Raw genomic sequence first — 25,718 nt, 5'->3', positions numbered from 1 at the left:
TTAATTTTAATGAAATTATACTTGATCAATCTTTTCCTTTATGGTGACTGCTTTTTGTGTCCTGTTAATCAATGCCTAACCTAAGAATATGAACACATTTTTTTCTGTGTTAACCTCATAGCAATTTTATTTTAGTTTATGCTTTTTTTTTTTTTCAGACAGACTTTCACTCTATTTCCCAGGCTAGGGTGTGGTGGCATAATCTCAGCTCACTGCAACTTTCACCTCCTGTATAAAGCGATCCTCCCACGTTAGCCTCTTGAGTACCTGAGACCATAGGCATGTGCTACCATGCCTGGCTAATTTTTTTTTTTTTTTTTTTTTTTTTTTTTTTTTTTTTTGTAGAGATGGGCATTGAACATTTTCCCAGGTTAGTCTCAAACTCTTGGGCTCAAGTAGTCTGCCCACTTCAGCCTCCCACAATGCTGGGATTACAGGTGTGAGCCACCCCACCCAGCCATGATTCACTTTTTACTCTACTAAAAAATAGCCATCTCTACTAAAAATACATGGATGTGACTGTTTAATGTAGCACCATATATTGACCGGGACATCCTTGTCCTTCTGGACTGTGTGGCACTTTTTTTCATAAATCAGATGGCTGTATGATCATCTGATTTATGAAATCAGTGTGGGTCTGTTTCTGGACCAACCTGAGCAACATAGTGAGATCCCATCTCTACAAAAAATCATAAATAAAGATGTAAAATGTTTTTAAGTGGGTAGAGAAGATGGAGTCATAGGTGATAATTTATAAATGATTGTCAGTTTTTGGCTACATACAGGTGTTGGTAAATCAGATCTGTTGGGAGTTTAGGCAACATGTATTAAGAGAATTATGTGTTCAGAATGATTGCTAGATGTTCACTGACTTCAATTAGATGTTATTTGAGACTCACAGAGCTACAGGTTTTATTATTTTATTTATTTATTTGTCTTTTAAAAAATTTTACCATCTTCCTGTCAAGGCAATAACTCTATACTTAATTGTTCTTAAGTATACCTAATTACCAGGAAAATTTTTTGGATCATATCTAATTGTTAAGCCATTAAAGGACTGACGTGATGTAATGTAGACAATAGTATTCTACATAATAGTTTCAGGACTACATCAATGAAATTGTTTCTTTTTCTTCTTCTTCTTCTTCTTTCTCCCCTCTTTCTTCTTCTTCTTCTTCTTCTTCTTCTTCTTCTTCTTCTTCTTCTTCTTCTTCTTCTTCTTCTTCTTCTTCTTCTTTTCTTCCTCTTTTCTTCTTCTTTTCTTCTTTTCCTCCTTCTCCTCCTTCTCTTCCTTCTCCGCCTTTCTTCTTCTCTCTTCTTCTTCTTCTTCTTCTCCTTCTTCTTCTTCTTCTTCTTCTTCTTCTTCTTCTTCTTCTTCTTCTTCTTCTTCTTCTTCTTCTTCTTCTTCTTCTTCTTCTTCTTCTTCCTCTTTCTTCCTCTTTCTTCCTCTTTTCTTCTTTATTCCTTCTTTTTTCTCCTGCATATAGTTTGAACATATCTTCTTCTCTTTGCTTTCTTGAGACAAGGTTTCGCTCTGTCGCCCATGCTGGAGTGCAGTGGTGCAGTGGTATGATCATGGCTCATTGCCGTTTTGACCTCTCAGGCTCTAGCAGTCCTCCTACCTCAGCCTTCTAAGTAGCTGCTGGCATGCACCACCATGCCAGGCTCAGTTTTTATTTTTTGTATACAGCGTCTTCCTATGGTGCCCAGACTGTTTTCAAACTCCTGGGCTCAAATGATCCTCCCACCTTGGCATCCCAAAGTGTTGGTATTACAGGTGTGAGCCATCACTCCTGGCCATTTTAGTTTTAATAATTTTATATTTTTCTAATTTAAAATATTTATTATTTATGAATGTAATATTGTTATGATTATTTTGTGTTTAATCTCATTTTCAAAATAAGCTTGTGGAAATTAGAGATCTTGTTTCTTATTTACTACTGTATTCTCAGTGCCTGACCTTGCCTGGTATGAAACAGATATTCAATAAATAGTTGTTAAATGAATGAATGAACCACATTCAACAATTCTCTAAGTATCACAGCTTTCACTGTCTAACAAATAAAATAGCTTGTATAGAATAGTCACAGTTAACCTGCCATAAAAGGAAATGTCAATGAAAATAGACCTTTGTATGTGTAGCTGCTAAGATTTTGGGGCTTTTGTTACTGCAACATAAATTAGCAAAGCTCAGTGAGACTGCAGATAGAATATACATATATAAATAGACCAGATAGACCAGTGGATGAGATTCCAAAGATAGTTCAATCATCATTAACTAACCACACCCACACTCTCTTAATTTCCTAACGGAAAGAATGGAATTCCTGTTCACTAAGATCTGCCCCAAATATTACTTATTTTGTGTAAACTTCTCTGGCTACTCAGGAATCTCCCTGCTTCAGCCTCCCGAGTAGCTGAGATTGCACGTGTGCACCACCATGCTTGGCTAACTTTTTATTTTCAGAGACAGGGTCTTACTATGTTGCCCAGGCTGGTCAGGACTGTTGATTGCATATGACAGAAACCCAGCCAATTCTAGTTCCTCACCGCCTTTCAATCTGCTCCTTTCTCAGTCTCCCCAGTCTCAACAAATGGCAGTTCCATCCTTCAAGTTCCCCAAGCCCCAAATCTTAATGTTAACCTTGATTTCTCTCTTTTATGTCATAGCTCGTATGAAGGCCTATCATGTTCAGACCCAGGCAGAGGTTCCTGCTGACCCAGGCTCTCACCAGCACATTGTCCTTTACTGTCCTCCTGAGGGTGTCTGGAGCTTCAGTGCTGTGTACTCTTGGCCTCCATGCTGGGGCACCACTGACTCCTGCTGTCCAGGGCTTCCAGTGGACTCTCCGAGGCACTGATGTAGAATCTTCCCCATTCGGTTCACCAAGAGCAGCCTCATGCGGTGTGGGCTGACATGAAGAGCTGCCAGATCTAACAGGTAAAAATCACGAGGCACTGCCAGCTGGATGGGGTCAGAGAGTCCTCTCTCCATTACGATTCAGATGAGAAGGGAAGATTCCATAGGCCCTAAACATTGCAGCATGACCCACATGTGCCACCCACGAGCTGCAGTGCGTGGTCAGGTGGAAGTTATTTGACTTCAGGAGAGGACAGTGTTCTCTTCAGGCCTTTTCCTCAGTGGCTGGATCTGCGTCCCTCTCCTCTCTCTTCCCCTCTCATCCCCCAGTCTCCATCCCCATCTCTCTCTCTCTTTCCACCTTGCTGTTCCCTTTCACCTGCTTTTACCTCTTCAACTTTCATGATTCCCCCCTCCCTGTCCACCACATTTCCCAGGCTAAGTCTCCTGAACTGTCCTGTGTGGGGAGATGCGTCTGGATTTAGGCGGTGCCCTCTAGATGTGTCCAGGATGGGGAAACATGGCTCAGCTGCCAGTATAATGGTTTCAGAGAGTGGCCACTTTTGAAGGCCTTTCACATTTCCCATTCTAGAATTGTGTAAGACTTAAAATTGATGGGCCACAGTAGAATTCTTGGTTCCTCATGACCTTGTGGTGGTCACCTTCTTTCACTGAGCATTCACATGGTGGCTATTAGGTGCCAGGCCCTGCTCTGGGCTAGGGGCACCATAATGAGTAAATGTCAGATCACTACCCCATGGAACCCACCACTGCAGGCATAGAGAGGAGAAAGAAAGGGGCGTGGCCTGTTTGTGTTATTTTCACGTAGTCACCTGCCAGTTCCTGGGGGAGTGGGAGCCAGTGCAAGGAGAGAAGCCCAGTGAGAAAGGCAAAGGGATGATGTCAGACCCAGGAACTGAGGCTCACATTCCCCTGCAGCTGGGCAGCTTCTGGAGTGGACAAGGAGCAGCAGGGAACATTGTGGCCTGGTGTTCTGGGGTTCACTGTCTCATCTCATTCCTGTGGGTGCCAGAACTTGTCCAAAGGGAAGACTCAGTGTCTCTAACAACAGCAAGGCGGAGACAGAAAGTGTTTCAGAGAAGCAGGAATGATTGTCTGCCATGGAAACAGTATATGGATTTATAGTAGTGTGTCTCTCTAATAACTAGTTAGCGTGTTCCTGTTAATTGGACATATCGGTGGTGTAAGTTTCCTTGGATCTCCTCATCTTCACGTAAGTTTATCTGTTCCCCTATCCCTCCCTTCTTTCCTTCTTTTTCTTCCTTCCTGGGTTTTCTGATCAGGGTCATGTGAGGCTAAAATCCAGAAATGGGCTAGCTATGCTTTTTCTCTAGAGCTCAAGCTTTTATTCCAAGTTCACTGCAGATATTGGAAAATGTTTCTATTCTTGTTTGTGGGGGACTGAGGGCCCTTTTTCTGTGCTGGCTGTCAGCCAGGAGATACTCTGACTTCAGATGCCACCTGCTTTCCTCTTTACCTGTCTTTTCTATCTTTCAACCAATCACAACTCATGGAGTCCTTCTCAAGCTCCTTCCTTCTCTGACTTCATCTTCTCCAACCAGCCACAGAAAGCTCTGTCATGTATGGAGTGATGTGATTCAATCCACTTCATGCAGGTAACCTCATCATCTTCAGGTCATGTAACTGTCACATAAAAACATAATCACAGGAGTGGTGTCTCATCACCTTAACAGGCTTCAGAGACAAGGGTATGGCATGTTTGGGGACCATTTCAGAAATTCCATCTACCACAGTTGGACACTCACATTCCCCCATCTGCAAAATACATTCATCCTCTCCTCTAAAGTTTCCAAATTTCATGTCATTAAAGCATTAGTTCAACATGAAAAATGTCACATAGGCCACATCAGATCCAAAGTTTAAAATCTGATCTAAAACATCCACACCAGGTGTCAATGAGGCTTCTGAGGGTGTCCATTAAGTACAGATTATTGACATAATTGCCTTACCTCTGTCGACCTGTGAAACTGAACAAACTGCTTATCTGCTCCTAATGTGGAATGGCGGGACAGGCACAGAATAACAATTACAGTGATTCTAGTTCAAAAAGAAGGAACATGGAAGGGAGAAAAAAGTCACCAATCCAAAATAGTTTGGAAATGGAGCTGGGCAAAATCCAGCAGGAGGTACTTAAGTAGGATCCACAGCCTGAGACTGACCCTCCATCCTGTGGGACTTTGCTTCTGGGATCTTTGCTCTGCATTTCTTGAAACCATTATTGTCTATCATATTTTCCCCTACTCCTTTGGTTCTTCCCCTTTCTCCTCATGGCAGCATCCTCTGCTTAATCCTTGGTCCATCGCCCCCAGCAGAATTGGTCAGATAGTGCCCATGTCACGGTCCTGACTGTCTCCACAAGGGGCTGTCCTTGTGAGCCCGTGCTCCTCTGAGATCGTCTTCACTGTCCTAACCTCTCTCAGTCATGATTGCTTTCAGCTGCCCTGGCTGGCTTAGGAGAAAACCTAAGACTATGGAGTCCCAGAGCCATTCTCTGCCCTCTCTATCTCCAGGAGAGGAAGAAAATAACAGGGATCTTCATGGAGAAATGACCCACATGAGGGCCTGGACTCTCCAGCAGTTACAGCAGAGGAAACTCCCTGAGGAAGCATGGAGTAGCTGAACGCCCAGACTGGGAAAGCAGGGTTGTGTTAACCACTGTTTAATCCTCACATGCTCCCTGCCCCAAACTGCTAGCCAGTGAATGACAACGGACTGGGAGTAAGTAATAGGCCTACAGAACCATGATAAAGAATTGTCCAAGGAAAGACCCTTTTACTCTGTTTGCAAGGTGAAATTGCTGTATTTGATCTAAAGTTTTCTGAAAGGCAGCAGCGAGTTTCTGGAGGATGAGTTACCTGCTTTGCACAGGGAGGGTGAGGCCAAGGCTTTCGTGGTATATCTGCTGCCACTGGGTGATGAGGGAGGCTGGGAGAGTCTTAGTCTTTCTGCACTTGAGTTTTCTCATCAGTAAAGTAGGTGCTAATTGTACCTCTCTGAGGTCCCTTCCTGCTTAGTTTTCTCTGAGTCCTTGAGGGACTGAGATGGTCTTTAACACTGCCTGGACCTCTAACCTGCCTCTGACCTCTCTGGGTCTGACTCCTGACTCTGGCCCCTGTGTTTCTCCTTCAGAGCCTGAGCTGAGTTCACACCTGGGAAGCTGAGAACTGAGGGAACAGATGGAAGAAAGTCAGCAGGTTTTGGAAAAGAGAAGAACCTGTAAAGGACAAGTCAGCGCTAGAACAGGTGAGAAACAAAGCAGGGGAGAATAAGGACAAACTGGGCCAGAAGCCTCAGGGGAATGGGCAATGGGCCTGTGATCATTCAACCAGTCGAGGGGCAGCGCAAGCTGAGCAGCGGGAACTGGGCAAGACACTTAATCCACAGGAGTCTTCTGACCCTGGTGAGGAAGAGCCAAAGGGGGGATCAGAGCTGGTTTATAGTGAGAGGCAGCACCAACTCCAAGAGGGGGAGGATTTGACCCTGAGCCCCACCCCAGACCTAGGAGCCTCGACCTCCGGGCTGCCATAGCAGTGGATGCTGTTCAGGTCAGTGTGGGTTAGAGAAGAACCATGCTTGGAGAAGGGTTGGAGATGTCTATTCTTACATTAAACAGCTCTGCCCTAGGTCAGGTGCCAGAGTAAGTATTTCTTGCCAGTATATGAAGCAGTGATACTTACACTATTCCTCTGCACTTTCAGTTGAGGAAGGTCTCTATATGATATGAGTATTTACTGGGTGTACTTGGGGTTCAAATAGTAGTGTTTCCCCAAGCAACTCAAGCTCATGAGAGAAAGAACACAATGACATGATTTCAAGAAAATATAGTAGTTCTCTGAAAGTGGTGTGTCATGGCAGCCCAGAGGTTGGGAGTGTAGGTGAAGACATTGCTCCTAATGACAAGGGGAACCGTAAGAGGAATTCTTCAGAGTAGTCCCGTTTTTCCTCCAGTGTCCCACAGAAGATCCTGGGATGTGACTGGTGTAGAGCAGGGGTCTACAGGTGTAGGAAGGGGGCTTGCTGCATCTTGGGAGAAATTATAGCGTCCCTGGTAGGACATTTTGGAGAGGATTGTTGGTGATTGGATTGGATATCTATAGTCAGTTTTATCCTATCTTCAGTGAACACTGCTGAGACCTTCCTTAGTGGCAGACCCTAAGCTGGGAATCATGAACACAGAGATGAGTAGATATGATCCCAGCTTTCACAGAACTCTCAGTCTAGTGAATAGCAAGTTATGAGAAATGTAGTGATGGTGGCTTCATTAGAGCAAGTGGCTCATGCTGCATGGAGATGACCTCAGTGGATGACCGGGTCCCCCTTCTGGTTGTTAATCAACAGCTGGCTGGCTTGCTCTGGGACAGTGACCCTGGATTTCTGCCAGGTGTCAGCATCTTAGGTACAAGCAACACCTCAGTTTTCTGTTGGGTCAAAACAGTTATCACTGCCAAGGTGATCAGAGGACACTAGTGACATCAGTAGCTACTGATGAGGTCCTGGCCAGCTAGGGAAATAAAGATGTAGGTTTAACAATTCTAAATTTGTTCTTAACATCATGAACAGAGAGTATCTGTCTTCTAAGTTAAATACTTTTTAGACTTCAAGATTCACCCACGTCCAAAATAAAATCTATGTCAGCCATATTACTGCCCTGAGATGATTTTTCCCTGTCCTTACCAGAAGCCTGCACTATCTGGAGCACTGAGGCTGTCTCAAGCCAACTGATCTGCTCTCTGGATTCCAGGGACACCCGCAGAGCCAGAGGTTGAAGGCACAGGCATTGCTATCTCTGACCGTTCTGACTCCAGGTTGATCCACCCCAATGCCCATTATTAACCACACAGTAACAGGATGCCACCAACATTTTGATTTGAGGCTGTCATGTCAGAATTTTAATAAAATTTAATAGATATTATTTTTTAGAGTACTTTTAGGTTTACAGATAAATTGAGCTGATAGCACAGGGAATTCCCCTATTCTCTCTTGTCCTCTAGAACACAATTTCCTCTATCATTAGTATCTTGCATTAGTGTGATAGATGTTTACAATTGATCAATCAATATTGGTATGTTATTATTAACTAAACTCCATAGTTTACGTTAGGGTTCATTCTTTGAGTTTTATAGTTCTGTGGGTTTTCACAATTACCTAGTGTCATGAATCCTCAGTACAGTATCACACAGAAGAGTTTCACTGCTGAAAACCTCCTTGTGTTCAACCAATTCATCCCTCCTCCACGTTTGGCAATCACTGATCATTTCACTATCTCTACCATTTTGACTCTCCTGGAATGTCCTAGTGTTGGAATCATACAGTGTGTAGAGTTTTTAGACTCGTTTCTTCCTAGCATTATGTATTTAAAGTTCCTCCATGTCTTTTCATGGCCTGATAGCTCATTTCTTTTTATAACGGAATCATATTCTGTTGCACAGATATACCACAGTTTGTTTAGCCATTAACTTAGTAAAGGACATTTTGGTTATTTCCAGTTTTTGACAAGTATGAGAAAACTGTTGTAAATACCTGGATGCAAGTTTTTGAGTGAACATGTTTTCACATTACTGTGGTAAATACCTAAAACTGCTATTTGCAGGATTATGTGGCAAGGCTATTTTTAGCTTTGCAAAAAACAAAAACAAAACCAAAACAAAACAAAACAAAAACACCTGCCAAACTGTTTTCCAAAGTGACTAGCATTTGGCATTTCCACTAGCAGTGAATGAGAGTTCCCGCCTCTCTGCAACTTTGGCAGCCTTTGGTATTGTCACTTGTTTGGATTTGAGCCATTCTATTAGGTATATATTATAGTGTAGTGGCATCTCTTTGGTTTAATATGCAATTTCCTAGTGACACATGATTTTGAGCATCTTTTTCATATGCTTATTTGCCATCCGTATGTCTTTTCTGGTGGAGTATCCAGATCTTCTGCCCATTTTTAAATTGGGTTGTTTGCTTTATTATTATTGAGTTTTAAGAGTCCTTTATGTACTTTGGACACCAGTCTTTCATCAGAGCTGTATTTTGCCAATATTTTTTCCCAGTTTATCACTTGTTTATTCATTTTCTTAACAATGCCTTTCCCAGAGCAGAAGTTTTTAATTTTAATGAAGTCCAACTGATCAATTTTTTCTTTCCTGGGTTGTGCTTTTGACATTGTATCTGAGAAGTCATCACTATGCCCAAGGTCACCTAGATGTTCCCCTATGTTATCCTCTAGGAGTCTTACAGTTTTGTACCTTGCATTGAAGTGTAAGATCCATTTTGTGAAAGGTGTAAAATCTGTGTCTAGATTTATTTATTTTTTACATGTGGATATCTAGTCATTCTAGCACCATTTGTTGAAAAGACTATCCTTTGCCTGTTAAATTGCCTTTGTGCCTTTCTCAAAGGTTAGTCTATTTCCGAGCTCTGTGTTCTTTTCTAGTGACCTATTTGTCTGCTTTTTTCTTTCTTCACCAATTTCCACACTGTTTGGTTACTGTAGCTTTATAATTAGTGCTGAAGTCGGCAGTGTCAGTTCTGTGGGCATTTTTCTTCTGATCTTTACTATGAGAACCTGGTTGGGCTCCAGGTGATAAAACTTAGAAAAATGTGAGATCCCCACTAAATCTGGGCCCCAAGGAGTTTTGAATGCTCAAGGCAGGCCACCCTCAGCTTCTAGTAATCTGTCAGTACCATTTAAGTGCTGGCTTCAGCAGCTTCTGTTCCTTGTATTTGCCTGTCTGTCTTGTTTTCAGCATGGCAATTTGCCCTGTGACCTCTCTTCTAGGCCCGCTAATAAGATTTGATAATTTTCAGTTTGTTCAGCTTTTTTCTTGTTGTAAGGACAAGTGGTGACCTCCTGGCTCCTTGCAGGTTGGAGTAGAAACCAGAAATTTTATTGAACAAGTTACTTGTAATGAAAGTCAGTAATCACAAATGTAGAATTGAATAATTTCCGTAGATATGTAGAATTTTGTAGCCATCACCTCAGTCCCCTCTTAGAATACAGACTACTTTTCTTCCCTCCCCAGATTCCCCAGAGGCTCTTTGCAGTCATTTTCCAATCCCTGGTCACCATGACAGAGCCTGAACAAAATTAAAATTTGGGAAACAGACAACATTACATTTCAGCTTTTATTAGATTGGGATTTTATGTAATGGACCATTGTCTTAATCTTGTGTCAACTAGAGGAAAGATTTTATTCTTAAGGACTTTCTTTATGGGAACTTAGTAGTTAGTCCTATTTATTGCTCTCCTTGAATTGGTTCGTCTATGCTGGTAGCAGATAGTTGCAATCAAACCTTGTCCAGTGAAAGCGCTAAAAAAAAATCCTTCTATTAGAAATGTAGATGATGAATTTGCAGATAATGTTATGCAGAGTTACGTTTGTTTGTTTTTGAGCTGGAGTTTCACTCTTGTTGTGCTGGCTGGAGTGCAATGGCATGATCTCAGCTCACTGCAACCTCTGCCTCCTGGGTTCAAGCAATGCTCCTGCCTCAGCCTCCTGAGTACCTGGGATTACAGGCATGCAGCACCATGCCAAGCTAATTTTCTATTTTTAGTGGAGACAGGGTTTCTCCATGTCGGTAAGGCTGGTCTTGAACTCCCAACCTCAGGTGATCTGCCCTCCTCAGCCTCCCAAAGTGTTGGGATTGGAGGCATGAGCCTTCATGCTGGAGTGCTATGTGCAATATCTCAGCTAACTGCAACTTCTACCTCTAGGGTGCAAGTGATTCTTGTGCCTCAGCCTTTCGAGTTGGCTGGGATTACAGGCATGCAGCACCACACCCGGCTAATTTTGTATTTTTAGTAGACAAAGAGTTTCTCCATGTTGGTCAGGCTGCTCTCCAACTACAAACCTCAGGTGATCCACGCACCTTAGCCTCCCAAAATACTGGAATTACATGCATGAGCCACCACACCTGGCTGGGAGTTAAATATTTTACCATCTTTTTTTTCTTTCAGAATTTGGATTGGTAACATGGAAAAGACACTTCTCACCTGCCTGAAATGCCCTTCATTATCTTCTTCTAGTTGCAAGGGCTCTGGAACAGCCCTTACAGTGCTCCCACAAAGGTAAGTATAACATTTTAATGTAGTCCCTTGCTTTTTTTTTTTCTTTTTTGTGCCTATAGGGATTAGCATACATGTATGTGAAAATATAAAAAGAGTACAGATAGGCACCTGTAACTAGTTTTCTGTTGCTACCTATTAACGCATTATAACAAGTTAGTGGTTTGAAACCACAGAAATCAGGAAAGATTGGGTTCTCTGATCAGGGTCTTAGGAGGCTGAAATCCAGTTATGGGCTGCCTTGTGTTTTTCATCCAGAGATCAGGCTACTCTTCCAAGTTTACTACAGATGTATCGGCAGAATTCCTCTTCTTGTGGGTGGAGGACTGAGATCCCTTTTTCAGTGCTCCTGGCTCTCAGCCAGGAGACACCCTGACTCCAGAGGCCACCTGCATTCTTTCTCACTTTTCCCATCTTCCAACCAACAACAGCCCATGGAATTCTTCTGCAGCTCCTATCCTCTCTCTGACTTTTTCTTTTCCTACCCACTAGAGAAATCTCTGACACTGAGGGAGTGATGTGATTAGATCTGGTGCACTCAGGAAAGCACAGCCTTTGTATTAGTCTGTTCTTGCAGTGTATAATTAATGACCTGGGTGATTTATAAAGAAAGAAGTTTAATCAGATCATGGTTCTGTGGGCTGTGCAGGCTTCTGCTTCTGGGGAGGCCTCAGGAAACTTACAATCATGGTGGAAGTGGAAGCAGTCACGATCTTCACATGGCCAATGGGAGAGAGAGAGAGAGAGGAGCGGGGGGAAGTGCTACATACTTTTAAGCAACTAGATCTCATGAAAACTCTCATGCAATGGCACTTGGGGGATGGTGCTGAGCCATTAGAAACCTTCCCCATGATCCAATAACCTCCTGCCAGGTCCCACCTCTAACACTCAGGATTATAATTCAACATGATATTTCGGTGGGGACACAGAGCCAAACCATATCACTCTTTAAAGTCATATGACTGCCATGTAACAATGTAATCACAGGAATGTCTTATCAGCTTAACAGGTTCCAGAGTTAAGGGTACAGCATGTTTGGAGACCATTTTAGAAATTCTGCCTATCACAGTTTAACTTCTATTCCCCAGACATTCACATCCCTCACAGATGCAAAATACATTCACCCTTTCACCTAAGGTTTCCAAGTTTCGTGTCATGAATGCATTAGTTCAAAGTGAAAAATGTCATGTAGCTCTAATCTGATCAAAAGTTTAAAATCTCATTTAAATCATCTACACAAGTGTGAATGAGGCTTCTGAGGGTGTCCATTAAGTACGGATTCTTTTTTGTTTTTGTTTTTGAAAGTGAGTCTTGGTCTGTGACCTATGCTGGAGTGCAGGGGTGTGATCTTGGCTTACTGCCACTTCTGCCTCCTGGGTTCAAGCGATTCTCCTGCCTCAGCCTCTTGAGTAGCTGAGATTACAGGCATGCACCACTGGATTCAGCTAATTGTTTTGTATTTTTAGTAGAGAAGGGGTTTTGCCCTGTTAACCAGGCTAGTCTGAAACTCCTGCCCTCAGGGGATCCATCCCCCTAGGCCTCTCAAAGTGCTAGGATTACAGGCATGAGCCACCGTGCCTGGCCCAAATACAGATCCTTGATATAATTCCCTTACCTCTGTTGACCTGTGAAACTGAACAAACAGCTTATCTGTCCTCAATGTGCACTGGTGGGACAGTCACAGAGTAACGACGCTAGTGATTCTTGTTCAAAAAGAGGGAAAGTGGAGGGAACAAAGTCACTGATCCAAAACCATTTTGAAACGGGGCTGAGCAAAGTCCAGCAGGAATTTCTTGATTGGGCTCCTCAGCCTGGAACTAACCCTCCGTGACAGGGGGCTTTGTCTCTGGGCTCTGCATATTTTTCTATCATTATTGAAAACATTTTATTTTTCTTCTTCCCCCACTCTTTTGGTTCTTCCCCTTTCTCCTCATGGCGGCATCCTCCACTTAATCCTTGTTGCATCATCCCAGCAGAATTGGTCAGATATTGCTGGTGTCACAGTCCTGACCGTCTCCACGAGGGGCTGTCCTTGTGAGCCCGTGCTCCTCTTCACTGTCCTGACCTCTCGCAGTCATGATTCCTTTCAGCTGCCCTGGCTGGCTTAGGAGAAAACCTAAGACTGTGGAGTCCCAGAACCAATCTCTGCCCTCTCTATCTCCAGGAGAGGAAGAAAATAACAGGGATCTTCATGGAGAAATGACTCACATGAGGGCCTAGACTCTCCAGCAGTTAGAGCAGAAGAAAGTTTCTGAAGAAGAATGGAGGAGCTGAGAGCCCAGGCCGGGAAAGCAGGGTTGTGTGAAACGCTATTCAATCCTACGTGCTCCCTGCCCCAATCTAGCAGCTAGTGAATGACAGCTGACTGAGTATAAACACCAGGACTATAGAACTGTGATAAAGGGTTTGTCCAAAGAAAGGGGCTTTTACTCTTTTTGTTATCACAGTGGACATTGCTGTTTTTCATCTAAAGTTTTCTGAACGGCAGCAGTGAGCTTCTGGAGGGTGAGTTACCTGCTCTGCACAGGGAGGGTTAGGCCAAGGCTTGTGTGGGATCTGCTGCCACCAAGTGGTGAGGGAGGGAGCCTGGGAGAGTCTCAGTCTTTCTGGGCTTCAGGTTCCTCATCGGCAAGGTAGGGGCTTTTTGTACCTCTCCGAGGTCACTTCCTGCTCTGTTTTCTCTGCATCTCTGAGGAATTGAGATGGTTTTCAATACTGCCTGGGACCTTCAGCTGAGACCTGACTCTGTGTGTCTCCTGCAGAAGGCTGAGCTGAGTCTACACACTGGAATCCCAGAGATCAGGGAACAGGTGGAATAAAGAAACTCAGCAGCTTTAGGGGATGAGAATAATCCCCAAAGGACAAGCCATTGGTAGATGAAAACCAAAGAATGGGAGAATAAGGGAAAACTGGGACAGAAGCCTGAAGGGAAATGGGCACTGCCTGTGATCATTTAAATTCTCAAGGAGCAGCATGAGCTGAGCAGTGGGGACTGGGAAACTTACTCCACGGGAATCTCCTGCCTCTGGCCAGAGAGGCATAGGGTAGATCAGAGCTGGTTTATAGTGAGGGGCAGCTTCAACTCCAGGAGCAGGAGGATGTGACCGTGAGCCCCCACCCCAGACCCAGGAGCCTCGACCTCGGGGCTGCCGTAGCAGTGGATGCTCTTCAGGTCAGTGTGGGTTAGAGGGAATAACCGTGCTTGGAGAAAGGTTGGAGATGTTCATTCTTAATCAAACAGCTCTGTCCTAGGTCAGGTGCCAGAGTAAGTGTCCCTTGCTTGTATATGAAACAGTGATACTTATACTATTCTTCTGCATCTTCAGTTGAGGGAAGTTTCCCATAAATATTTATTATTTACTTTTCTTTATATTGGCTAAGCACTTGTGATTCAGGTATTTAATGTCTCTAAAAAAACACAAGCCAGTGAGTGGAAGAACACACACAGATCATTTCAACAAGATACGGTAGTTCTACCCAACTGAGGTGTTGTGGCAGCCTGGAAGATGGGAGGGTATGTCAGAGGACATTGCTCCTAATGACAGGGGGAGGTGTAAGAGAACATTTTCAGATTGGCTGGGTGCAGTGGCTCACGCCTATAATCTGAGCACTTTGTGAGGCCGAGGTGGGTGGATCACAAGATCAAGAGATTGAGACTATCCTGGTCAACATGAAATGGTGGACCATTTCTACTGAAAATACAAAAAAATTAGCTGGGTATTGTGGTGTGCGCCTGTAGTCCCAGCTACTCGGGAGGCTGAGGCAGGAGAATTGCTTGAACCCAGGAGGCAGAGGTTGCAGTGAGCTGAGATCATGCCATTGCACTCCAGCCTGGGTAACTAGAGCGACACTCCACCTCCAAAAACAAAAAAAATTCAGAACAGGCTTGTCTTCCTTCAAGCTCCCACAGGAGAGGATCCTGGGGCCGCGATGGTGTAGGGCAGGCGCCTCTTTAGGGAAGGGGATTTGCAGCATTCTGAGAGAAAGAGCATCCTTACAAGACATAGGGAACAGAAATGTAGGTGAAAGAGTCGGAGGTTTCTGATCAATTTTATTCAGTCATGGATGAACACTGCTGAGAGGCCTCTCTGTGCTGGGCCCTTAGCTAAGAACCGTGATCACAGAGGTGAGTAAAATAGGATCCCAGCTTTCACACAATTCTCAGTCTAGTGACTGGTGATTGATGAGAAGTGTAGTGATGGTGGGTTCATCGGAACCAGTGGCTGATGCCGCATGGGATGACCTCAGTGGATGGCCTGGGCCAGTGACCCTGGACTTCAGCCATATTTCAGCATCTCGAGGTGCAGTACACCAATACCTCTGCTGCATGTTGAGTCAAAGCAGTTAACACAGCCAAGGTATTCAGCCAAGGTATCACACTGGTGATATCAGTAGCTATTGACTGTTTCCAGCTGGGGAAACAAAGAAGTAAATTTAGTAAGTCTTCTAAATTTGTCCTTGCCATAATGATAAATAACTTTATCTTGATAATGAATTATATACTGGCAAATTAATTATAATTTGCCATAATGAGAAATAACTTTATGCTGAGTACTGCCGACACACAAGCCCTTGAGGACACATGCCTGAGGATTCTGATGAAGATAATGATGTCCAAATATGTACACATTTGGACCTACAGTTCAGCTTTGAAACAGTGGAAGACCCAGTTTCAAATTCAAGGTTGCTTTGAGTAGAATCTCACTTTACCTCTCTTTGCATGGCAATGGGGCCAATCTTCCCTAAGCTGTACCTTACAAGAAAAGTAATACTGGTAAGATTTCAGAGTTCAGCAGACAGCGGTAACTATTTTAGTGCCAATGATTGAGATCTACTCTAACAGTGTCCAATATTATTAAATTCTTATCTTCAGATAATTTAAAATAAAATATTTAGCATTAAATTTTAGCCTCGATGACAAAAGAATTTAATCAAATATTTATTGTTCCACAGCATCCTGTATATATCCCATATTTATTTAAAACTCTGTAAGTATGCCACTGGTCAGAAAAATGTTTTTTCACATATGTATTTATATTATTGAATACTATTTTGTAGTTCATGAGAGGTATTTAGGGAATAATAAAGAGCCACACACTGTTAATCTACTTAGCTCAATTAAATACATTGCTCCACAGAGGAACATATGTCTAAATCAATCACATTCATAGTCAAACCATTTTATATATTTGTTACCTACTATTTTAAGTAGTATTAAAAGTGTCACTAACTAGATATATCTTATGTCTTTTGTAATTATGAGCTGCTTAAGAACATGAACACATATTTACTTATTTGCACATTTTATATTGCCTCTCACACTGCTTGTTGTTTATAAAAAATCTGCTGCAATTAAGTTAATAAAAACAATAAAATAAAAATGGTTTAAATTCAAAAGACAATCATAAGTTCTATCTGACATAATAAAAAGGAGGCCAGGTGCAGTGGCTCATGCCTATAATCCCAGCACTTTGGGAGGCTGAGGCGGGTGGATCACGAGGTCAAGAGATCAAGATCATCCTGGTCAACATGGTAAAAACCCATCTCTACTAAAAATACAAAAATTAGCTGGGCATGGTGGCACAGCCTGTAGTCCCAGCTACTCGGGAGGCTGAGTCAGGAGAATTACTTAAACCCAGGAGGCAGAGGTTTCAGTGAGCCGAGATCATGCCATTGCACTCCAGCCTGGGTAACAAGAGTGAAACTCTGTCTCAAAAAAACAAAATAATAATAATAATAATAATAATAATAATAATGAGAAGTTATCTAAACAGTATATGTAACAAAAGCATTTTTGTTGTTGTTGTTGTTGTTGTTGTTGTTGTTGTTTTGCTACATAAGTAAGAAAATTTCCCAAGACACACAAAGTGGATTTGAACAAATTGAAAATAAATGCTATACCCTTGGATAGGAAGACTCCAAAAAATAACGTTACTCTTGTTCAAGTCAACTGACAAATTTATAATTTATTCACTATGCTCCCTGGAAAATAATTAATACATCCCAACCATTGCCACAGGACTTGCAGTGCTTCACTGAGGGAGAAGACTTCGACGCCTACTGAGCTGAACCTGGCCACCTTTGGCAACCGGCTTTGGCCAAAAAAAGTAAGAAAAATTGATTTGTACCATTTTGCAGAGAAACTTGAAGAGCTTCATTGTGGTTTGGCCATGCTTTTCTCATCTGCTTCAAAACTGAGATGGAAACTTTATCCCACATTGTGGTTTCAGAATGAATGTCAAAGCTAATATAGATGTTAAGATGAGATTAGTAGATCATCTGTTACTACAGAAGAAAGCACTGATAGTTGGGAAATTGTTGCATGGAGGTTCATTGTAATCTCTACTTCATATGTGCATTTGGAAAATTTTAAAAGAACATGTTTGCAAAACGCTAAAAATGAACCAGTATGACATGTTGTCATTAGAAAGATATCAATGATTTAATCTAAAATATTATTCTAGCCCTAAAAAGTCCTTCATTTAAATTGAGAAAAACATTTGAACCTATTTTTGTATAATGTATATGTCTATGTGCAAATTAATAATTTAAGAGAAAATATTACATATGCATATTTTAAACACTAAATATAGCTCAGGCCACGCAAAGAAAATGTCTCATTTATTCTTTAAAATTCTGTCTGTTATATATGGTTTTCTCTAGTTTCTAAAACCTCAGATTTCTATATAGAGTAGGGTTTGATTTAAAAAAAGTTATGTCCATCAATTTTTATTTGGCTACAAAAGCTTACTATATTTAGGAACAATCCAGAATTGCAAGTTGGTTTATTGAATATATTTTTCACTTTCTTCCCTCTACTTTTAATGTGGTGCATTATCCTGTAAATTACATTCAGATTATCATCTCCTTAAGTTTATAAAATGTTTTTCAAAATAAAAGTAAAAAAAATAACAATTGTAAAGTTTCTTTTTAAGATACAAACTTCATGAAACATTATGTTTTTTGATAAGCATGATATCAGCAACATATTTGGTTGAGAATGAAAGGCAAAGCTTTACAGAAACAGGAATATCTGAGTCAAAATTTTCCATAATTTGTTTTTATGTATTATATTTCACAAAATGCATGTAACTGGATTAGTTCTGCAATAGATTAAATTTGTTTTCTCACAAAATAGAACTTAAACAAAAGCAGGTGCTGTTTTCTGATGGAACACTATGAACCTATTTCCATAATGAGTTTTACAGACACATAAATCTTCAATTCACATTCTACATTTTATAAAAGTTGCCTGCTACTAAAACCTTCAAGAAAACTACAAATTTTAAATTGATTGTTAATTTGAGGGTCTTTGAACATTTAGACATAAAAAGATAACTTTAAATTTCCATAGCATTTACAGACAAGAAGAGCATGCTATTTTTAAAAATTATTTAAACACTTTTCAAAGAAAATTGTTTAATATTTTAATATTTATTTTAATATTTATCATCAGATAATACCTCAACACCTTACCATGAAATTTAATTATATGAGTTAAATAAAATACAATTTGACATTTAATGCTCACATTGAACTTATATCTGTACACATAGAGAACTATGCAACTTATGTATTATATTGCAAAAACATTAACAATGGAAACATATTCATGTTGCTTAAAATAGTCATGTATACACTAACCTGAATTTTTATTAATACATCAAATGAAATAAAATAGTCTCAGGTACAATTTAATATATATCTTTAGTTTTACATTTTATGTATCACAGAATGGTGCAGTAAAGTATGAAAAATATATTGAGCTGCTATCTAGGAGACTAGAATAATTAAATAGTCCTGTGTCCTAAATAATCAAACTACTCTGAAAGCATATTTGTTTTTTATTAGTGTCACATTTCTGTGTAATATTTAAATTTCCTTGAAAGCCAAAGTAAATAATTTAAAGCATATCCTAATTATAAACATAAAATTGAACAATGTCAAGGTATAATTTAAAAATTTAGAACAGATTTTAAATAACAGTTGTAGATATTAACAGAAATATGGAATCAGTTACCTTTAATACTGGACTTTTAATTTTACATATTTTTTCTCGAGTTCAAAGTAGAAAATATGATGGAAGGGTCACAGGATCCTTAGGGTGTCACTTTTCCAGCTCAGAACCAGCCACCTTTCCATCTGTGGCTGGTAGCATCTTTGCTTGAGCTCTTTTCAGGTCACGGGGCTGGTTCCATCCACTAGGCCCAGCAGGCTGTGCTTGGCTCATGCTAGCAGCTCAGATTCTGTGCCTGCCAAGAGTGAGCAAGGCATAGAGCAGTGAGGTGTGTGTAAGCCAGTGTGGGTTCTGGCCACTGCTCACAGCCAGGTGTGCCAGCTGTGGCAGAGTGGGCAGCTCTAGGCCCTGGCACAGGTGCTGGCACCCAGTGAGGCTGTGGCTGGACCAGGTGTATTAAAATTATCTTCCACTGTGGGTGCCAGGCAGCTTGGAGACACCAGAAACTGCAGAGCCTCAAAGAGTGTCAGCCCTGGCTTGGGGAGCACCTAGATCTAGGCTTCCAAAAGGGCCACTGCTCTTCTCTCTTCTCTCTTTTTAGTGATGAGTAGGGGCCATGTTTCATCCCCGTTTGTGTTATAGCTCTTTCAGTCCCACCATTTGGCAGGTCCTGAGTTTTTGTTCAACGTCCAAGTAGAATGAGTGGAAAACTGGAAGGTGAGCATGACAGAGAGAAGCTTCACTGAGCAACAAAACAGCTCACCAGAGATCCAAAGTGAGTAACTCTTTCTTGCAGCTGGTAGTACCAATGTCTGTGTGAGTCTGGCTGAGTCTGGGGTTTTTATATGCTCAGAAGGGAGGAATTGAGTGCTGATTGATCAATAGGTGGCCGTGGATGAGCCAAAAAAAGCACCATAAGTTCTCACTCCAAGCCACAGACTCCACCTGGAACTGGTAACCCATCCCTGGCTTGAAGGTTGAGTTTCAACAGGGACCCACCCTTTGTGCCCAAGAACCTGTCTGCCTGCCACCATCTGCATTCAGTACAACTCAACCACTCTGTTTTCACAGAGGAGAACTTGCAACCCTGTGCCAAGCTGCCATTAGCCCCTTCCAGTCTCCCTCCTGTGCTCCTTGGCACCCCAAATCTGGAAGACACCAAGGCAGTGGTGGGGGATATTGTCAGTGCTGTCTTTAGTATGTGCACAACTGGCTGGGTTGCAACAGCACTCGGGCTTGACCACAGCTTTCCTCCAAAATTATTGCAGGTGCCAAGGGAAAGGCAGAGTCCAGGGAGTAAGAACAGAGACATCTGAGCCACTTGGGGGAGAGGCGCTTCCTGGTCCCCAAGAGTGCAGGGATCCTGAGTCTGGAGCTGCAGCTATCCAGCTGCAGCTGTGTCCCTGAGCCTAGCTCTTCTGCCTTACCAACTCAGCAGGGGGCAGGCTTCCCACCTGTTCCTGGCTCCCGCTGGCTCCATGGAGTGTGCATCCCTGGCTGTGCCTCCCCCACTGCAGCTGGCACCCCCACAGAGGCTGCTCCAGATAGGCCACCACTGCCATCAGAGGCAATTCTTTTAAAAACTACATTTTATTTAATGAATGATATTAAACACAAATAGCTAATTTTAGAAATATTGTGTTTTCCATGTTATAGTTACCCAGTGACTATGGAAATTAAATATGTATTACAAACTGAAAGTGAGAAAATCAAGACATAAAATTTTGTTTGTTTAGCCCATTGAAAATAAAAGTCAGAATATGCTTCAGTAAGGCTACCTGTGAATTAAAAAAACATAATTATTACAACAATCTATTATGGTTATTCCTTAAGTGATTCCTAGAAGTGACAATAATTCATGCTCTTAAGCTAATGATTTCATTTTTTTCTCACAGATTAAATATAAGCATATATATTTATAGCCAATTTAAAATATTTTTGATATGTGAAGTAGAGCATGGCATCAATGATGATACCAATAAGAAATTAAAATATAGCATATTATATTAAAAGTTGCTGTTTATAAACATGTTGTATTATTGGTATGTCATTTGCACATTTTTTCTCAACAAGTCTTGCTATGACCATGAAGACAGAAAGCACTGTAGCTATAGCAAACAGAAAGATATTTAATAAAGGAATTTAGAAACAGCTCTTATAAAATAGCTGTTTTATAGAAAATCTGAGGAAGAAAAAGCCAAGGAAATCTGCCAGTGACTTCTAGAAGATGAAAATTGTTTAGTTAACAGGGAAGTAGTCATTGATTTTCTCAGACTTCTGCAGCACTAGTGGGAGTATTTTGATAGACAATGTCCACAGTCACTAGCAAAACCTTATGTCTGTCATATGCATGTCCTGTCCCATGTGATTCTTTGCTGCACCCACGTGAACAGGAGTGATACTTGCTTCTGTTATCCCCTCCAATGCTTTTGTTAATGCCTTGTATTTGTGGAATACAATCTAAAATTCTGCTGGCAGGAATTATGAAGAAATAGATGTTCTGGGCTTCTAGTCTCTACGACACTGGGAAAAGAATACACAGAAAATTTATTATTGAGTGGCTAAAAGACAAAATGAAACAAACTCAAAATAGTTTTTAAGGTTTATACCTTTTAAAACAATTACATGGGACCTTAAAGATACTCTACCTAAGCAATACAATCTCCATTGCAGGGTATTAATCAACACACTTAACTATGTAGTCTCTTCAAGGAAGCTCAACCATATCTGAAAAAGAAAGAATTGCAGTCCATATATATAATTATTAGAGAACCTTTGTTTTTGTTCTTGAGAAAAATCTGAGAATTCTCTCTTCTGTGTTATTCTTGTCTCTTGTTTATAATTGTCTCTATTTTTATATGCATAGTGAGAGTTAGAGCTACAAATAAGTATATATACCTAAGATCTTTATGGATTTGTGCATTGTAGACATTTTGTGTAAATCAAATGATACAATATGTGGTTCTTTGTGTCTTGTTTCTGGCATTTCACATAATTTATCCAAGGCATTCGTGTTGTAAACAATGTGTTTTACTCACCTGTTTAAACTAAGTTGGGGTAGAAGAATAAAGTGCTGAATATCTAAGTTACTGAACTCATTAGAGCTCTTAGTTTTCTCTTGAAGTCTGATCTAGATGGGTAGATCCAATTATGTGGCTGATTATGTCTCTAAATCCTAATCATTCATTACTTTTCAGAAAACCTCAAACAAAAGCATTTTAGGAAATTCCTCCCACCATTTGTAGACCAGACAGTTATTATTACACACTCTAAGAATATTATGCTAGCTCCTCATAATATCTAACAAATTCTCATTCAATTTGTAGATATTACTATGAAACTGTACATTCTAAAATGGTAAGGCCAGAATTGGTCTTATTTGCCACTATATTCTCACTTTCTAATGCAATTCTTAGAACATAATACATACTACATGTGCAGCTAACAAATATATGAACAAATAAAAGACCTAATATAAAGAAATATTGCATTGAAGTTTCCAAGAACATAATGAATGAAAATTCTAAGTGACGAATGCCAACAAAATCAAGAAATAGATTGAATGCCAGATTCACAGTCTAAGAAAATATCATTATGTTTAGGTTTTAAATAATTACAACAAAATTTTATTTCATAGTGCTGATTTTGAAACTTTTCCTGGATCTTCAATTTATTAAAAAAAGATAAAGTGATAGGGAAGGAGAAAATAAAACTTAAAATGAGGAGGCTACCATCACTTAAACTATCATATGTTCTATGGTTTGGCTCCTTTCTGTGAAATCCCATGTTGAAACTGATCTCCAGTTTGTCAGTGTTGAGAGGTAGAGCCTACTCCGAGGTGTTTGGGTCATGGGAATGCCTTCATGTTTTGGGGGTGAGATGGGGTTGTGAAGTTTAGCTTCAGCAGGAATGATTATGTTTCTGAGAGAGCAAGTTGTTTTAAAAAAAATCTGTCTTCCTGGTTTCTCTCTCTTGCTTTCTCTCTCACCACGTAATGTCTTTGAACCTGCCTGCTTCTTCTCCACTTCCTGGAATAAATGAACTCTACCAGAGTCCCTCACCAGGTCCATCTGCCCAATCTTAGACTTTCAGTAGCCAGGATTGTGGGCATTGACTTCTTTCTATTACAAAATACCTAACCTCAGGAATTCTGTTATAGAAACACAAAGTGTAATAAACCAATGTGTAGTAAATTACAAAGTAAAAGGCAGTATAAATTACTTATGGAATGGATAGTACAAAGTCTATTTACATTTGAAAGAATAATCTAGTAGATAGAGAATGCAGATTTTTATAGTAAAATGAGATACCCATGTCTCAGAAAGAGAGAGAGAGAGAGAGAGAGTTAGAAAGTAGTAAAATAATTTTCAGCATAGTTTGCAGAAAAAGGTGGACTGAAATATGAACACGTCTTCAAAAAAAAAGAAAGCAAATAAAATTTTGGAGCATATTCATAAAATAAATGTGGACTGAAATGTGAAGACATTATAAAATCTATAATATTCTCAACCCCAGGAAATCAGGGTTCATTTCTCACAGATAATCAGTCATGTGAAGTCCTTCATTGAACCTGTTAAGCTAAAAGCCAGATCTCCCTAATCTATGGAAGTTTATTTAAAGCTTATTTGACAGGCATCACTGAACAAAAGGAAAGTTGAGTCCTGAGTGGGTGCACACCTGGGTGATTGGGAAAAATGTTGAAGCCAGAACATATGGGTTCAGTCCTTTATACTTCATATTCCCAGTGTCCTCACACAGCCTCGTTAAGTCTCCCATTTTTCTGTGGCTCCACTATAAACTGGCTGGGGTGTCTGCCTCACATACTGTGAGGGTGACTGGAGCCACCATGGCTCTCCAAACTAAGACTAGGAGACACAGCAAGGCTTAGGAGCCTAGGGGAGCAGCCTGTGGTGTCATTTGAGATGTTCTGGGAGCTGAAAAGTAGCATTGTGTCACAACTCTACAAATTGAGGACAACATACAGGAAAGTGATTCACAGGCTAAAGCCCAAGTCCTAGATTGTGAATCCCTTAGCCGAGACCTTCAGCATTTTCTGCTTTCTTTTGAGGCAGGTTGGAGAGCTCCAGTGATCCTTGAGATCTGTGACTGCTGCATGTCACGATCATGGCATCTTAGAACCCTGAGTGTGAGAACCAATGAAACCTCCGTCCCAGGTGATATGCAAATGTGTCCTTTCTCTAATCAATCTTCTAATGCAAATGTTAGAAGTTTTAAAGAACTTTGTTAAATTTTTTAATTTTTTTAAATTGTACTTTAGGTTCTAGGAGCCATGTGCAGATCATGCAGGGTTGTTGCATAGGTGCATACTATATGTGGCATTTCTCCCCATGTTATCCCTCCCCACACTCCCTACCCCCTGCTGTCCCTCCCCTCGCCTCCCCCAACTGCCCCCAGTGTGTGATGCTCCTCTCCCTGAGTTACATGTTTGCCTTGTTCAACACCCGCCTGTGAGTGAGAACATGTGGTGTTTCGTTTTCTGTTCTTGTGTCAATTTGCTAAGAATGATGGTTTCTAGATTCATCCAAGTCCCTACAAAGGACATGAACTCATTGTTTTTCATGGCAGTGTGGTATTCCATGGTGCATATGTGCCACATTTTCTTTGTCCAGTCTATCATTGATGAGCATTTGGGTTGGTTCCAGGTCTTTGCTATTGTACACAGGGCAGCAATGAATACACATGTGCATGTGTCTTTATAGTAGAACGATTTATAGTTCTTTGGGTTTTAAAATGCTTTTTCTGGCACTTTCTCTTACTGCTATCTTAAATTTGGGTTCTCTCTCAATGATTTGCTCTTTTTTTCCTTGCCTCCTCATAAGTTTCTGTTATTTCTCTTATTCTCATTTATTTGCTTTTTTTTTTGGCTGAACTACCTTTACAGTTTCTCTGTCTTATAGCTGTTTGTTTAAGTAAATTTTAACCATTTTGCAAGGTACTGATCCAATTATTTTATATAGGTGCAGGATATGTGTGTGTGTGTGTGTGTGTGTGTGTGTGTACACACAATTACTGTGTATATATCAACACTATATTATGTAAATATACGCATAACACACCCATGGAGTCCACATCCACACACATTGCTTTGAGAAAGGCACTTTGTTCTGGGAATGAGGCTTATAAGCAGTGGGTGTGGGAATCAAAGTGAGGCAGTTTAACTTCAAGACATTGCTCTAAACCATGACACCATATTACTCTCAGCTGTCTTTTTCACTTTGGATACTGATATACAACAGACACTTCATGCTAATTCCGGGAAATGATCATTTTGAAATGTGCAGGAAATGTTGCCTGTTCCCTTCTTTATCTGGATCCCTTCTTCACTATGACTTTGCTTTTTCTCACCTAGGATTACTTTTCTGACACATGCATGGGTACATCCCATTAAAGTAAGAGAGTTGTACTTTGTGTAAGGCACTGACAGAATCTCTCTTTCTCCATATACACCTGAACGTGACTGTCCTCTTTCTCCGTTCCAATTGTTTAACCCCAAATACCTTTTACCTTTTCAGATGTCACAAGGATGTGACTGAGTAGTTTCAAGGGCATCCACTTTTGCTTCCTCCTCCTACCTTTGAATCCTGCATCTGCATTGCTGGGTCTCAGGCCAAAGAGGAAACCCTTGTTTCCCATTCCAGGATATTTTGATGACCAACTTTTCTTATGTTGTGAATTTGAAGGACAAGGGCAGATAATGAGAAATGGATAGACAGGGACCTGTGTTCTGAGACCTGGGCCAGAGGACTGATGGAGGTGGAGAAGAATTTCAGTGATTCTGGCAGGCA

General features: G+C 40.9%; 1 long non-coding RNA gene across 8 annotated transcripts in view; it reads left to right on the top strand.

Annotated features, from left to right (window-relative positions):
- The first annotated feature begins 2,794 nt into the window (after positions 1–2,794).
- LOC141583200 (uncharacterized) overlaps positions 2,795–25,718 on the top strand; it is a 37,075-nt gene continuing 14,151 nt past the window's right edge. For 3 of the 8 annotated variants that reach the window (XR_012515908.1, XR_012515906.1, XR_012515907.1), the window contains exons 1-7: positions 2,795–2,941; positions 6,032–6,145; positions 10,848–10,958; positions 15,909–15,943; positions 16,975–17,062; positions 19,580–19,687; positions 23,985–24,086. This is a non-coding gene — a long non-coding RNA (uncharacterized LOC141583200). Of the gene's footprint in view, positions 2,942–5,398; positions 5,621–6,031; positions 6,146–10,847; positions 10,959–15,908; positions 15,944–16,974; positions 17,063–19,579; positions 19,688–20,180; positions 20,307–23,984; positions 24,126–25,718 lie in introns of those variants that run through there. The other 5 variants (XR_012515905.1, XR_012515909.1, XR_012515911.1 and 2 more) reach the window with 5 other exon arrangements.

Source organism: Saimiri boliviensis, assembly GCF_048565385.1.
Source record: "Saimiri boliviensis isolate mSaiBol1 chromosome 19 unlocalized genomic scaffold, mSaiBol1.pri SUPER_19_unloc_1, whole genome shotgun sequence".
Lineage (NCBI taxonomy): Eukaryota > Metazoa > Chordata > Mammalia > Primates > Cebidae > Saimiri > Saimiri boliviensis.
Note: the sequence above shows the minus strand (reverse complement) of the source record. Positions and strands in the feature narration are given on the sequence as shown.